Genomic DNA, 16,167 nt, shown 5'->3' on the forward strand with positions numbered 1-16,167 from the left:
GACATACATAGGGGCTACTCAGGTAGATCTGAGAGGAGACCAGAGGTCAACTGATTCCAATTGAGTACTTTCTTCATTAAATGAAAGCAAACTGTGTGTACAGGAAACTTGGATTTCCCTGAGCTACACCAACTTAAAGGTAAAAATGTACTTATATTAATTACAGTAAATTATGTTTTTTTTTTCTGGATTTTTTACCACCTACTATTTCATTACTCCTGTTATCCCTTGTATCTCTTCTATACATTTCTGGGCATCTGCAGGGTTGTCTCCTGTGATCTTACAAAGATGTCTTTTTAGCTGCTATGTAAAGGCTTTTCCTAGCTGCTTCTGGTGTCCACAGCTTTCTAGTAGGCACAGCCATTGGGCACCACCATCCAGTGCCAATGCTGCCCTTGGATGTCCTAACGCACTACCATGCTATGTGGGACCTTCAGTGAAACACGGGCCCTCAGCCACACCCGGCCCCTCTCCCTGCAGAGGTGGGAGCGTGTCTCTCTCCCATGTTGAGTTTTGTTTTGTCATGCGGATACCAAACTAGTACTGCCTTGGTTTAGATGCCTTAGGTTTTAGTGAAAAGATCACATATATATTGATTTAAACCTAACTAGGATTGAGGGAATGGGTCAGGATAGATGACTTACAATAAACACTTTGCTTTATCTTTGTTGGTGACTAAGGTCATTTGGCTAAGTTATTTACATTCTTTGGACGCATTCTTTCCTGAGGCGCTTGCTTCTCAGTCCTGAATGCAGATGTATTTCTGTATTTCCTCCTCCACTCCTTTTCCCAAGCCTGTCAGAAAAATTTAGACATGTCAGAAGCCCAAAAATGAACTACTTAGATAGAAACTGGGAGATCAGTTTGAGTGCAGAATCTTAAAAAATGAAACAAAACAAACAATAAGGAGAAGAAAAGGTAGAGGATAAGTGGAAGAAAAAGGGAAGGCAAAAAAGAAAAAAAAATTAAAAGCAAACAGTAAACCGGTCTCCCAGTCTGCTTTCCTCCCTTGCTCAGTATGTGGTCTTTTAATACTCTGACTCTGATGTTTCTTTGTTTAATATTTAACATTTCCCTTCTCTTGGTATCAAAATCTGATACTGCTTATCAGATGGTATCAATTAGAACCCAACAAAATCTTTACATTTTACACTTTACACAGTAGATACGATTTCATGGTTCAAACGAAATTAAGTTTTGAGCAGTGATAAGCTTACAGGCATCTAGTTTGATTCTCTTTATTTTGGAGAGAATGTCAAAGTATACCCTGATGGTTGCTGAAGAGGAAGAAATTCTCTTTGCAGGTCTTTCCAATTCTCATTGCCCCCTGCCTTCTGCCATAATATTTTTGTTGGTGGCTGGCTGCATCTTTATAATATAATTTTCCGTGGCATAGATTTCTTTCCCACCGGGCCAGTAAGTTGCTGTTTAAACCCAACTGAGCAGATCGTCTTCACAGATGTTTCAGTGACATCGACAAAGCCTGTGAGCTACTAAACACTGTGGGGGCCTGACTCCGTGGACCGAGGTTCCTTTAATCTCTGGAAGGTAGGGCTGCACAACCTCACAGGCCGGGTGAGACGAGCCCCCAGTGCCAGCACACTGGGGAATTTCTAAGGCTAGACCAGCGTTCAGTTCTTAAAGAGAGGAAGCATGTCATGTTCGTTTGCTGATGATCGTAGCTGAAGTGTGAACCTTGGCTATACATGGCAAAATTAAGAAGGCTATGGCAAGTTTCTAGGACATCATTAAAACCTGCTGGAAAGGAAGTTCAGTTTTAAAATGGAAATAATTACAATTCACATACCACTGTAATATATAATACAGAGTGATCTCTTGTAGCCTTTGCTTGATTTCCCCCAGTGGTAACAACTGTTGTGTGAAAACAACCAGGATATTGACATGGATGCAATCCAACAAATTTTATTCTTATTTCCCCAGTTTTACTCGTACTTTCACGCATGTGTGTATGTGTGCATATTGTATGCATGTGTGTATATTATGTTCTATGCAGTTTTATCATCTTTGAGGTTCAGGTATCCACCACCACAGTCAAGATACTGAACAGGTCTGATACCGTAGGGATCTCCCGTGCTCTCCTTTTATAATCACACCTACCTTCCTCCTGCTCCCACATTTTCCTTAAACAGCCACTAATCTGTTTCCTATTGCTACATTTTGCCATGTCAATAAAGTTATATAAATAGAATCATGCCTGAGGTAATCTTTTTTAAAAAATGGACTTTATTTATTTATTTTTAAGTATTTTATTTATTTATTTGACAGAGAGAGAAAACACAAGCAGGGGGAGTGGCAGGCAGAGGGAGAGGGAGAAGCAGGCTCCTGGCTGAGCATGGAATCCAGTGCGGGGCTTGATCTCAGGACCCTGGGATCATGACCTGAGCTGAAGGCAGATGCTTAACCAACTGAGCCACCCAGGCGCCCCTGGACTTTATTTTTTAGAGCAGTTTTCAATTCACAGCAAGGTAGAGCAGAAAGTACAGAGAGTTCCCATATCTTCCTGCTCTAACATGTGCATAGCCTTCCTCCCTGCCCCCACCCCCCACCCCGAATAGTACATATATTACAATTGATGAACCTGCAGTGACACATCATTATCACCCAAAGTCCACAGTTTAGATATTTTATGTCAGGTTCACTTTTGGTGTTGTACATTCCATGGGTTTGCACAAACGTATAATAACATATATCTATCATTACATTATCACACAAAATAGTTTCACTGTCCTAAAAATCCTCTGTGCTCTGCCTGGTCAGTCCTTCCTCCCCTCAACCCCTACAACCATGGATCTTTTTACTGTCTCCATAGTCCTGCCTTTTCCAGAACGTTATGTAGTTGGAACCGTACATATCATAGTTGGATTTCAAAATTGGCTTTTCTCACACAGTATAATTCTCTGGAGATTCCTCCAGGTTATTGTGTGTATGAGTAGCTTCTTCTTCTTCTTTTTTTAATTACTGTAGTATCCCATGATAAGGATGTACTGCAATTTGTTTAACCTTTCACCTGTTGAAGGACATCTAGACTGATGCCAGTTTTTGGCTATTATGGTTAAAGCTGCTAGGTACATTCATGTACAGGTTTTTGTGTGAATGTAAATTTTCCTTTCTCTGGGATAAAGGCCCAGAAGTACAATTGTTGGGTTGTATAGTAGTTGAGTGTTTAGTTTTATAAGAAATGGGCAAACTGTTTTCTAGAATGACTATATCATTCTCTGATTTCATCAGCTCTATATGAGTGATCCAGTTTCTAAACATAGAGAGTTATGCCTGCCTTTGGTGTTGTCACTTTTTTATTTCAGCCATTCTGATAGGTGTGTACTGAAATCACACTGTGGTCTTAATTTGTATTTCTCTAATGGCTAGTGATGTTGAACATCTTTTCATGTGCTCATTTGCCATCTGTATGTATATCCTCTTCATATGGGCTTTCACAGTGCAAAATTTTAAATTTTGATGAGGTTCAATTTATCAGTTTCTCTTTGTATGGCTTTTGTTTTTGGTGCCAATCCTAAGAATTAGTCTAGCTCTAGATTCCAAAGAATTTCTCCTGTGTATTTTTTTCCTAATAGTTTTATAGTTTCAGGTTTTATATTTAAGTCTGATCTATTTTGAGTTCATTTTTATACACAGTATAAGATTTAAATCAAGGTTTATTTATTTTTTTGCCTGTGGATGTCCAGTTGCTGCATCGTCATTTGTTGAAAAGGCCATCCTCCCTTCATTGAACTGTTTTGTAGCTTTGTCAAAAGTCAGTAGACGTATTTATGTGGGTCCATTTTGGGTTCTTTATTTTGTTTCATTGATCTGTGTGTTTATTATTAAGGTAGTCTCTTTTTGTGATCTAATTTGATGAGTGTATGTACTTTACTTGAATTCACTATTTATTTATTTATTTATATTTATTTTTGAGAGAGAGAGAGTGCGCATGTGTATGAGAGGGGGAAAGGGCAGAGGGAGAGGGAGAGAGAATCTTAAGTAGACTCCCTGCTAAGTGTGGAGCCTGACATGGGGCTTGATCCCACAGCCTGGAGATCATGACGTGAGCCAAAATCAAGAGTCAGATGCTCAACTGACTGAACCACTCAGGTGCCCCACTATAATTTATTTTTAAGATCACAAATTTATGGTCATTCTAGATTCTTCTTGTTTTTAATAATTAAAGTGGTGAATCCAAAAGCTGAGATAATGGAATTCGCTGACATGGCTTAGGAACTTATTTGCCAGGTACTCCTCTAGTATTATCTAGTATTGTATTATCTAATCTGTGCAACAATCCTAGGCACTAGGTACTGTAGATGAAGAAACTGAAGCACAGAGGAGTTAATGGTTATACCGCTCTTAGGTCAGAATATGCACCATGACTCTTGAGGTAGGACTATTATTCACAGTGCTAGGCTAGTTGTTAAGGAAGAGTACATATTTATACCCTGTAGGAGCCCAGGTAATGTTTTTAATGAAATATGTATTTTTTTATGCTGTGATGAAAGTTTGTGCTTACATTTTGCAGATAAGCTGACCCACTATAAAGATAAAGATGCAGTTTAAAAACAAAATGTGTCTACCTAAAAGTGCACAGAATTTTCTGGAAGACATCTTTGAATGGTATTTAAAGCACTTTGTTTACTTTTCCTTGCTACTTGATGATCCTTACTTTGATAATATCTATCTTATTTTTTTTATTGATATATCTACCTTATTTATATTAATTTAATCAAAAAGCGGGAAAGGAAAAGGTTTAAACTTTAGGACCCTAGACAGTGTGTATTGACCTACTGTTATTTCATCATGGCTTTATTTAAATTATGCCTGGTCTATGTAGAAGTTATTGCATTAATCCTTTTGTGAGTGAGCTTAGATTTTTTTTTTAATAGTGAAAAGAAAAATGATTTCTCCATGAAGCCCTCCTCACTTGGGTGTTGAATGAAAAAATTTTGAAGCTCTTTAAATCATTCAGTGGAAAGCCCTTGATAATATTATGAAAGTTTTAAAAAAATGACTGTTTTGAAAGATTTTATTTATTTATTTGGAAGAGAGTGCGAGAGCACAAGCAGAGGGAGGGGCTGTGGGAGAGGGAGAAGCAGACTCCCCGCTGAGCAGGGAGCCCGATGCAGGGCTTGACCCTGAGATCATGATGTGAGCCGAAGGCAGTTGCTTACCTGACTGAGCCACCTGGGCACCCCTAGTAATTGTTTTGTTATAGAAGTTATTTTTTCCTATTGTTACTGTAGTCTTTTCTTCTACTTCCATGGTGGTATCGACATTTGGCATTTCTCTATGCCGGTTGTGCTGGGCTAGGTAATGGCTCTGCCAAGGATATGTGTGTCCTAATCCCTGGACCTTGTGACTATTACCTTATATGGCGAAAGGGATCCAGAGATGAGAAGCTTATCCTGCATTATCTGGGCAGGCCCTAAATGTAATCACAAGAGACCTCATAAAATGAAGATGATGTTTTGTGAAGAGAGTTTTGTGAAGATGGTGGTAGCAAGAGATTGAAGTGATGCAGGGAAGTGGTCTAGAGCCAAGGGATGCAGATCGCCTCTAGAAGCTAGGAAAAAACAAGAAAATGAATTCTCCCTAAAGCTTCCTGAAGGAATCAGCACTGCCAACAGCTTAACTTTAGCCCAGTAAAACTGACTTCAGACTTCTAGTCTCCAAAACCGTAAGAGAATAAATTCACGTTGTTTTAAGCTACCAATTTGCGGTTGCAGCAATCATAGGCAACTAACAACGGTGGTCATACACACAGGTAGAATAAGGGAATATTGCAAGCATAGTCTGATTTGTAACATGCTGAGCCCAGAAATTCCTGAAATTTAGTTTCAGGTCGTTGATGCATAATTATTTTTCTTCTGATACCATTGTCTTTAGAAAGGTGGCCTGCACTGCCTTTGAGTCCAGGGAAACCAGGGAGAGGAGAGCTTGTGGGATGATACCCAAAGGAAAAGTTGGTCTGGCAGGGATCAGGGCAAGCCAGGAAGGAAATTGAAAGATACGGTTCAGGGAAAGAGTTCTTATTTGATAAGTCAAAGTTTTAATGAGGAAGAAAGCTAAGGAGCAAGGTGAAGATGGAGTAGCAGAGGGTCAGTGGAGGGGGAAGCTGAATTAGGCAAGGCTGTGAAAGTTGGCATCAGTTAAAGACTCGCCAGAATGAGGAACTGGAAATTGCTCAAGGTTACTTTCACTTTGGTTGCCTAGTAAACAACTGTGTAAATTATGTTCATCAGAAAAGTATGTAAGTGAACGTATGCAGTTATGGGATGTCTCCCTCGTTCCTTAAGGAGCGGCCACCCAGATGCTGTCGTCACTGCTGCCTGTGGGGAATTTAAGAACACTAGTTCAGGGGAGACAAGAAACCTCAGGCCCTTCTCTGCTGCTGAAGCAATTATTCTGTTGGTGGGAACACGGCATGTTAGTGGCAATAAAGGCATTCCTACCTGTGCCTCAGTCATATATGGCTATGTTCTAGTTTTTGTTGTGTGTTGGGCTCATGGCAGGCAGAGGAGATCATGTGAAATGAGGGACATATTCAAGGAGGTGTTGAATATCTGAAAAGGAGGGTCAGATGTACATCAGATATCCCTTACACTGCTGCCACAGTGATAGGTAAGCTCCCCGAGATTTAGAGGAGAGGTCAAGCAGAAAACAGAGAACCTAAGTAAGTGATCCCTGAGATTATACCCCCAAAGACTAATCTAAAAGAGCCTGAATTGATCTTAAAGAAAAGACTGAGATACCTTAAATGGACAAATGAGAGTTTTTGTTTTGTTCTGTTTTGCTACTACACAGGAATGGGGGCTCAAAACAGAATGAAGTTAGTTATAAAAGTAAATTTACCTTTAAATAGTTTTTTGCACACTTGAGTAGGAAGGTACAAATCTTGATCCTTGTCACCCAAGATTAATCTTTTTTTTGAGAGAGAGAGAGAGCAGTGGAGAGAGGCAGAGGGAGAGGGAGAGAGAGAATCTTAAGCAGGCTCCACACCCAGCACAGAGCCTCAGGCGGGGTTTGATCTCACAACCCTGAGATGATGACCTGAGCTGAAATCAAGAGTCAGATGCCTAACTGACTGAGCCACCCAGGTGCCCTCTCCCCACTTTTTTTTTTTTTTTTTTAAAGTAAGCTTTATACCCAATGACCCAATATGGGACTTGAACTCATGAATCTGAGATCAAGAGTTACATGCTCTAGTCAGGCGCCCTCCCAAGGTTAGTCTTTTAATTTGTGTTCTTAAATCTACTCTTTATCTGCTCTAGGACTGTATTTATATATGTATGTTCTATATGCTCTAGGACTCTCTGTACTCTCTGTTTTCTTACCCACAAACCCTTCCTGGGTACTTCTTAAGTTATCTCAAAAATTGGTCACCATTGACTTTATATGTGCCAAGCCTTGTAACTTTTCTGCAGTCCTTATTCTATATGATTTCTGTGCCAGTCCTGGGACAATCTGTCCTCAGATTCCTCCTCATGCATATTCTGCTCTGTGTTGTATGCTGGTGTCTGAGTCCTGTAGGCTGTATTTCCTGGTCTCCTGGACTTGCTTACGACTGGGTTGAGACAAAGACAACAGTGAAGAACGGAAGGAGACTTCTCTGCTAACTCCAACATCTGCATCATCCCTGGGTCTGCTTTGGTTATTATTCTCTTATTCTCTTGACTTTTAGACACATTTCTAAGGTCTAAGGCCATTTCAAAGGTCTACGAGTTTTGATTGTTGCAATATGTTACAATAAACCGTTCACTGCCTTCCCTATCCCCAGCCTCAAACATATGTAAGTTTCTTAACGATTGCATAGCATTTGACTTTAAATGTTTATTGGTTCAGTGAATAGGTAGAAGTATGGGGTGAGGTAATAGAGTATCCCCTCCTGAGGGAAAGATCATAATCAGCTTTTTGCCGAGATTCTAATACTCTGCTGAGCATCACTCTCTTTGTTACCCATCGAAATGTGTCTTTTCTTCAGGTGTTTTCATGCAGAAAAAGGTGGATAAGAGAGCTTCCTCTACCGATATACTTCCTGACTCATTGGAAAGTAACAAGACTGGGTTGAAAATTAAAGTAGCTCCAAACATAATACAAGTGTGGAGATAGTGTTTCTCAAAATTTTCCTCCATAGTATCCATCAGGGCAGAAGAAAGTGAATATGTATGTCTGGACCTGAGATCCATAATAGTGGTATGGATTAGGAAGCCAACCTGCCACAAATGGAGAGTTGCTCTTTAGAATTAATTTAAATGTAAATTTAACCCTACTTGTGTGTTTTTTACAGCAGAAAAGTCTTCTACCTTGAATCAAGCAGACTTTCTCAATGCATGGCCTGTTTTACGCTGAGACTTTGTGTGCCCACTGGCGCATCGCTCCCTAGCAGGTGCCCCACGTTCTCCATGCTTCTTATTTGAGAAGTACAGCACTAGGGTACAGATAGACAGCTTGCTGGTAACAGATCTCTTTCTAAGAGAACATTCTGATGGAGGAAGACAGCTGGAGGCCATCAGGTGTTTGTAGTAGGGGCAGGAGAGAAGAGTTTGGGGATGGGACAGGTGAATGAAGGTTTAGGGTGGGAATCCCTTTGGGTTTTTCTTTTGGCTAGTCCTGATGTCTGAGAATTCATGTAAGTGAATTTATATGACTCATAAAAATCCCTAAATTTCTGTAGTTGTTGTTTGGTCATATGTTAGCAGCCTGGTGACTTCTAGGAAAATATCCCTTGGAGCTCTTGTTATTGGTCACACTCCCACCTAACACCATGCTCCTGAAGAGGATTATGTGTTACAACTTGGATTGGGGTGCAGGAGGGGTTGGGATGGCACCTCTATCTTTTTGAAATGCTGAGTGTATTTCCCATGCTAGTTAATGTGAGCCACAACTTTTCTCTTTAATAATTCTAAATGACTCCACTTCCTGTTATGAAAGTGCCAGTAGGAGAAGATCTTTTTCCTAGATAACCTGTGTGTTCTGCTCCAAACCACAACTGCAACTCTAAATGCAGCTTTACCATCTGCTTAAACGTCGTGACTGTGGTCCTGGAACACAAGTCACATAATCTGCTTCTTTTAGAAAGGTTGACATTTCTTGCAGCGCACTTCACCTTTGCTCTTACCAGATATGTGCAGTTTCATTTAGGAGAGAGAAGTGCTGAGATGGGGGAAAATAGAAGCCTTGAATACATTGTAAATCTGATATGCAAATTTTATCACAGTTGCATTGTTTGCTAAAGTTCATTTTGAGGCATTCTGGGATGTGATTAATTTTAAAGGCAATACAGGATGTTGTCTACTGAATTTAGAGGCCCTGTGGGATAAATGAACCTGCCCGTTTCCTTATTACCAAGGGAATGTTTAATATAAAATGGCAGCATAACAGAGTAGAACATTATAGTATCTTATTTTTACTGGGGCATAAACTATACTAGGAACTGAGCTATAGGATAAATGGGCCTATTGCAGCATAGGTCAAGGTAACAAAATACATTAAATTCTGTCTATTTGTACTTTTCTGTGCATCACAAGAGTGCCTTGTACCTTTTGGAGAAAAGGTTCTAGTTTATCTATCTACCTACCTACCTACCTACCTACCTACCTACCTAATTATCTATCATCAGTCAGTCATCTATCATCTATCTATCTTTCCAAAGGAGTCTAGATTTCCCCAGCCATAATTTACTACTTCCTTATCAAAATTTATATTCCATAGAGGTTGCAGCAATCATTTGGCAACTGGTCTTGGGTTATTTTAAAATTGACATTTAGATTCTGTATTATTGCACAGCTAGTATCTTTTTGTCCTACCTGGATTGTAAGCCTTCAGAGAACAGGGACTATAATTTAATTTTTGTATTACCCAAACATCCTAAGGTAGTTCTCAATGAATATTTTATTGATTTTCAATTATATAGGAACATTTTTTTAACCAATAAAAGAAAATGGGGTTTCAAAATATTTAGCAGTTACTCAAGGAACCAGGTGTATGCAGTCAGATTATATTCCTCTACATGGGGAATTAATTACCTATGCCAATTCATTTCATGGATATTATCAAGAATTTAGTTTTTAAGGCACTGTGTATGGTGGCAGGGAGAATGGGTAAGTTCTTTTTTTTCTTAGTTTATGAGACGATTTTATTTTTCTCCTGGGCACACAGGAAGACTTATATTTCCCAGTACCTCTTTGTGTCCAGGTGGACTGTGTTACGGAGCTCTTCCAATGGAAGGTGAGTGGAAGTGATATATGCCACTTCCAGGCCATAAAATGCCCTTGTGCAATCTTCCTTGCTCTTTCCCCCTAACCACACAGCAGTACAGGAAGGCTTTTGATATGGCGGAACACACAATGGAAATATCCTGAGTCCTGAGTTGAGCACTTGGAAGAGCTGCCCAGAAGATCTCCTGGCCAGGAACTTCAGCTCTGGATTTTATATGAGCAGGAAGACTGTATTATTGAATAAAGCTGCTGAGATGCTGCAGCTGTCTGCCACAAGTTAATGTGGAGTAATACATGTAGAAAAATCAGTAATAGGGCTTGAAGGGTTAAGAGCTTCAATTAGAGGAAAGCAAATGAGAGGAGAGAGGGAGGGGGTTTGGAGCCGAGGGACACGATCTTTGGGCTCCATGGACTGGATGCTCAGAAGGAAGACGCTGCTGGTGGTGTTAATGGCTCTAGGAACTTGAAAAGCAGAGATGTCAAATATTTAGTTGAGATGTTTTTAGAATGTAATACTTGAGGGGCACCTGGATAGCTCAGTCAGTTGGGCATCTGCCTTCGGCTCAGGTCATGATCCCGGACTCCCAGGATTGAGCCCCATGTTGGGCTCCCTGCTCAGTGGGGAGTCTGCTTCTCCCTCTCCCTCTGCCCCTCCCCCAGCTTGTGCTCTCTCTCTTTTGCTTGCTCACTCATTCTCTGTCTCTCAAATAAATTAATTAATTTAAAAAAGAATGTAATACTTGATACATATAAAAGAAGTAAAATTTTACATAGTAGTAAAATGAACACGTGTGAACACACCACCAGGCTAAGAATCAGAACATTATCATTATTGTTGAAACTTCAACTTTATGGATACATTTTAGAAACATGATGAAAAAAAGCAAGTCTCAGAAGATTATAGATGATAACCTTTTTTTATAAAGCTAAAAAAAACCATATTAAAAAGAGTTAGGTATTTAGGGATACATACAGGCCTAATTTTTAAGTGGCTATGCTGTGCTCTTTTGCCCTCAACCCTTGGTAAAACCTTTCTGAATTTTGTTGGTATACTGGGAGGATAAGGTCTGAAATTTAGTGAGAAAAGAGAGATATATAAATATCTGATTATAGTCTCACTTCTCAAAGTGTGTTCCGTGGACCAGAAGCCTTGGCATAACTTGGGATCTTATTAGAAATGCAGAATCTCAGCACTAATGAGATCTACTGAATCAGAATCTGCATTTTAACAACGTCCTCCGTGATTTGTATGCACATTAGCCTGAGAAGCACTGGACTATATATATATATATATATATATATATATAAGCACATCATACAGCCCATTCTCCAGAATCCCTGTTCTTTCCCTTCTCCTGAGTTGGCTCCATATATTGTGTTCATCAGATAGTTCCACAGGGGGACAAGAGAATGGGTCAGGAAACTAAATATCTGTTGAGGATCACTTTGAAATACAGACATATCTAGAGTTACCCTTCCTTCCTCTTCCCCCACTCCCTAATTCTCGGTTATAATCAGGCTTATGGTAGCTGGAGTCACTGACTCATATAAATCCCTAAATCATTGTAATGGCTGTTTAGCCATATGTCAGGAGCATGCTGACTTCTAAGGAAATATCAGAGCGCCTGTTATTGGTTATACTCTTACCTAATGCCATGTTCCTGAAGAGGATCATGTGTTACAATTTAGGAATGACTGGGATGAAGCACTAGTGTGTTCTCTTCTCAAATGGCACCTCTGTCTTTTTGAAATGCTGGGTTTATTTCACACACTAATGAATGACCTTGCTGGCTGCTAATGAATGCCAGAAAGCATTAATTTGATCCAGTTTTTACCAAGTCCTGATGGATCCTGTCAAGAATTGGGCTAGAAGATGAGATTAGACATTTCCGTAACTAGATTTAAAAAAAGGACAGTCTCTTTAGTTCTGTAAAATGAGTTGACATGTGGCATTAAATTCATTGTTGTTATCTGTCATTGGCTTTTCTGGGAAGAACAATGAATGCTAAACTTTGTTAGAAATATGGTTCAATCTGAATATCGCAAATGTGTTGGTAGACCAGAAGGAATGTAATTGTTTTATCAGAATGACTTTGGTTTGTGGAGGTGTAATTAATGGAAGAGATAGCTTATGCCATCAGACTTTTCCATTTATGTTTTGAAATTCTAACAAAAACCTAACAATGAAATATATAAAAAATAAATCATACTTCAGAATATAAAAGAGATTAAAGAATAACTGAGGGGACTTCTCACTAAGCATGGTGGACAGTATTTGTGCATTCTCTTCTACCACCACCACTAAAAGCTCCCTAAAATGATGATGTAGAGATTAAAAAAAAAAAAAAAAGCCATAAGTCTCAAGGACAGAAAGTCCAGGAGGAGAGAACAATACAACATAATTTGGAAAGGAAAAACAGATTCTTCTGGTAATCTATTCTTTTCTTCGATCTCCTGTTGAGTTTGTAGGTGTTCAGAATGGTTTGATCCCTATCCAGCTGAATTCCTGAGAGGAGACGAAATCCAGGTCTCCTACTCCTCCGCCATCTTGCTCTGCCCCCCATCTCTTCTGGTAATCTATGGCTACATCATTAACTATCTCAAAAGTTAATGGATTAAAACAAATATTTTATCAAACTCTACAATTTTTATGGTAAAAAATTTGGGCAGGTTTCAATTGGGCGATTCTTTCATTTCACATGACATTGACTGTGATCCCTGAAGGCTATTTATCTGGCAGTCGGGCTGATTTGGAGTATCCAGGATGGCTTTACTCATGCACCTGAGGAGGGAGCTGGAGTCTGAGCTCACTTGGATCTCTTTCTCTCTCCATGTAGTCTCATTCAGGGTCTTACTGTGTTGCCTGTCCTGCAGGGTGGTTGGATTGTTTACCCGGAAGCTCAGGGCACCTACATGAATGTCCAAGAGATGGGATATGGAGGCTATCACTCTGTTAGGGCCTGGGTCTGACAACTGGCACAGCTCCATTTCTGCCATATTTTGTTAGTCAAAGTAGTAGTTTCAATAGAACACATGGGCCAAAAAAATCATGGCTATCTTTATTACCTATATATATGAATAGTAACAGACTTAGAGCGAGGAATCTGAAACTAAGGGTAGCAGTGAGGGAAACACAGAGGTCAGCTGGGTCTGCCTCAGAGCCCTGGAAAACTAGGCTTAGGAATTGCAGGTACTTCTGAAAAGACAGAGGTGGTACAAGTAAGGCCAAAAATATATACCATGGGTTGAAAGTCTGTACAAAAGCAGTTAGGCCTTCTGATTCCCTTCCACAGTTTGCTGAGCCCCTTCTCCATGCTGATAGAAGACTAGAGGTTTAATTTCTGGAGAGGTTCAACCAAGCAGACTTTGGACTTGAGCACAACTGAAAGCAGGAGAAGGATACAGAAAACAAAGATATTAAATTAAAATCTACATATTGTGCCATGAAATCCCCTTCCACTCATTTCCTAAGTGGGCTCTCATGATACTGAAGACTCTTAGGTAAGAACTAGAGGACTTACATCTAAAAGAAAATGTCTACACATGTGGGCAGTTAAGGATCCAGGGGGATGACATCGTCAGATCCACGACAGTGCAGCAGTCAACAAGTCCCATCTACACATACAGCATCTACTCAGTGTTTTAGTGCCTCATTCTTAAAATCAGCAGTCAAGGATCGATAGACATTTGAGGCAGCTTCTTTTGGAAGCAAACCAAACCTGTAGGAATAAAGATGAAAATGTAAAAAAATAAAGTCAAATAATGAAAACTGTAATTAATATCCCTAAATATATGAGAAAATATATTTTATAAATGAAACAAAAAAGGCCATCAAATAAGCTAGAATTCTTATATTCTATAAGTAATCTAAGGCTATATCATTAACTATCTCAAAAGTTAAATAAAAACTATTGGATCACATTGAATAAACAAAGAAGCGTTCTTGGAAATGAAAACTATGGGGCCAGAAATTAAACATTTAATAGAATCTTTGAAAGATATATTTGAGGAAACTTTATGAGTAAAACAACCAAAGAGATGAAAAAGTTGAGAAATTATAAGAAAATTAGTAAGTTCTAGAGTTCTCCCATCAAGATAATAGAATAAGCAGAGAGAACAGAGAACACAGAGGGTAATAAAAATAAGGGAGAATTATCAGGAAGACATACCATCTCTGAAGGTTATGGATGGACAGACTGATAGGGACCACTGAGGGATAAGAAAAGGATCCATACAGTGGTACATCATCATGAAATTCCCAGGAAATTGACAAAGAGAAACTCCCAAAAGTCTCTGAGGAAGAAGAAAATTGACCAGGTTCAAAATTGTACACGTTTTCTTATGAGCAACCCTGAATACCAGAAGATAATGGAGTGACATATTCAAAATTCTCATTGAAATGATTTCCAATCTAGAATTCTGTGCTCAGCTATCAATCACGTGGGGGAGAAAAAGGCATAATGCTTTTAGGTGGTTAAAATTGATAGACTTATTCAGGATAAGAAAGTGGTGAGTGGTCATTTCTGTTTATTGTGCGTTCAATTCTCAATTAGACTCTGAAGTTCCCAAGGGCTATGATTTTAATCTGTCCTGCACAGCATCTGCATAAGGTAGGCATTTATAAATGGTGTTTATGAATGAATGGACTCTGCTCTGCTCTAAATCACAATTATTGGAAGTGATGAATATAATAGCATTGCTTTGACATAAGAAAGTAACTTATTTTCTTACTTGCCATTTCTTGAGAGAGAGGGAACAAAAGACAGAGATAGATTCAGCTAATGCTTGCTTGACTACTGCTGGATGGAGAGTGTGATAGTGACTGGCTTTTTAAGTCCAGTTCTTATTCATGGGAGTCCTGATTCTACTTAGATACTTTGAGGATGTAAACTTCAAATACCCTCCATTTTCCATAACTCAGATGGGATTCTGCCCTTTCAATAGTCAATTCACATTCATTATTCTCTTCAGTTTTTCTTGCCCAGCAATAAAGTTGATCCGTTGAAGACCAGTTAAGATAATACATGGTTACAGAATGCCCAGTCTACTGCAATCACATGATTTTATAACTACCTGGATTTTATCTATTTCCTTTAGAACATTGTAAACTCCCTGAATTTTTAAACAACGAATCTATTCCAGTTTGTTTCATATGATATGTGGCCAATGGCTTTTTGAAATTGGGTATTGCCTGAGCTGTAGTAAACTTGACTTATGAGAGGGGCACCTGGGTGGTGCAGTCGGTTAAGCCTTCGATTCTTGGTTTTGGCTCAGGTTCATCTCAGGGTTATGATCTCAGGGTGGTGATCTCAGGGTCATGAGATTAAGTCCCACGCTGAGCGTAGAGCCTGCTTAAAACTTCCTCTGCCCCTCTCTCCTGCTCTCTCAAATAAAATAAATAAATCTTTAAAAAAAAACTTGGCTTATGAGAAACATGTTCGGCTTAATGCTCTAAGAGAATAATATTCTTAGCACTAACTATTGACATATGTTTTCAATAAATTTCCTTTAGAGTTTATATGAAAAACTCTGTGTATGTGTGTTACGATGTGAGCATCCTCCCAAACTGTTGGTTGTATTAAATATATCAGGTCCTTTATGACTCATGGAGGAGTCAGTTCTCTAGAGTCATCAGCCTTCCTCTCAACAGGAATGAAGAGGGCGGCCTGGCAGCATGTGGTCATTATGATTCCCAAATAGCCATTCCCTGATTCCAAATGGTGTGTAGGGTAGATAGTGGGACTCTTCACCTTTAAGAACATTTGGATGAGCATATATCACTGTAAATTTAATTATTTGGCAATTGTTGAGTAAAATCATCTTTAGAAAATAAACTGTCTTTAGAGATATTTTCCCAGTTCCAAATTATTAAAAAAAATATTGCCTACACAGTAACACAACTATAATATTTAATTAAGCTGCCTATTTAGTGACTTTCCCA

Source organism: Halichoerus grypus, chromosome 3, assembly GCF_964656455.1.
Source record: "Halichoerus grypus chromosome 3, mHalGry1.hap1.1, whole genome shotgun sequence".
Classification (NCBI taxonomy): domain Eukaryota; kingdom Metazoa; phylum Chordata; class Mammalia; order Carnivora; family Phocidae; genus Halichoerus; species Halichoerus grypus.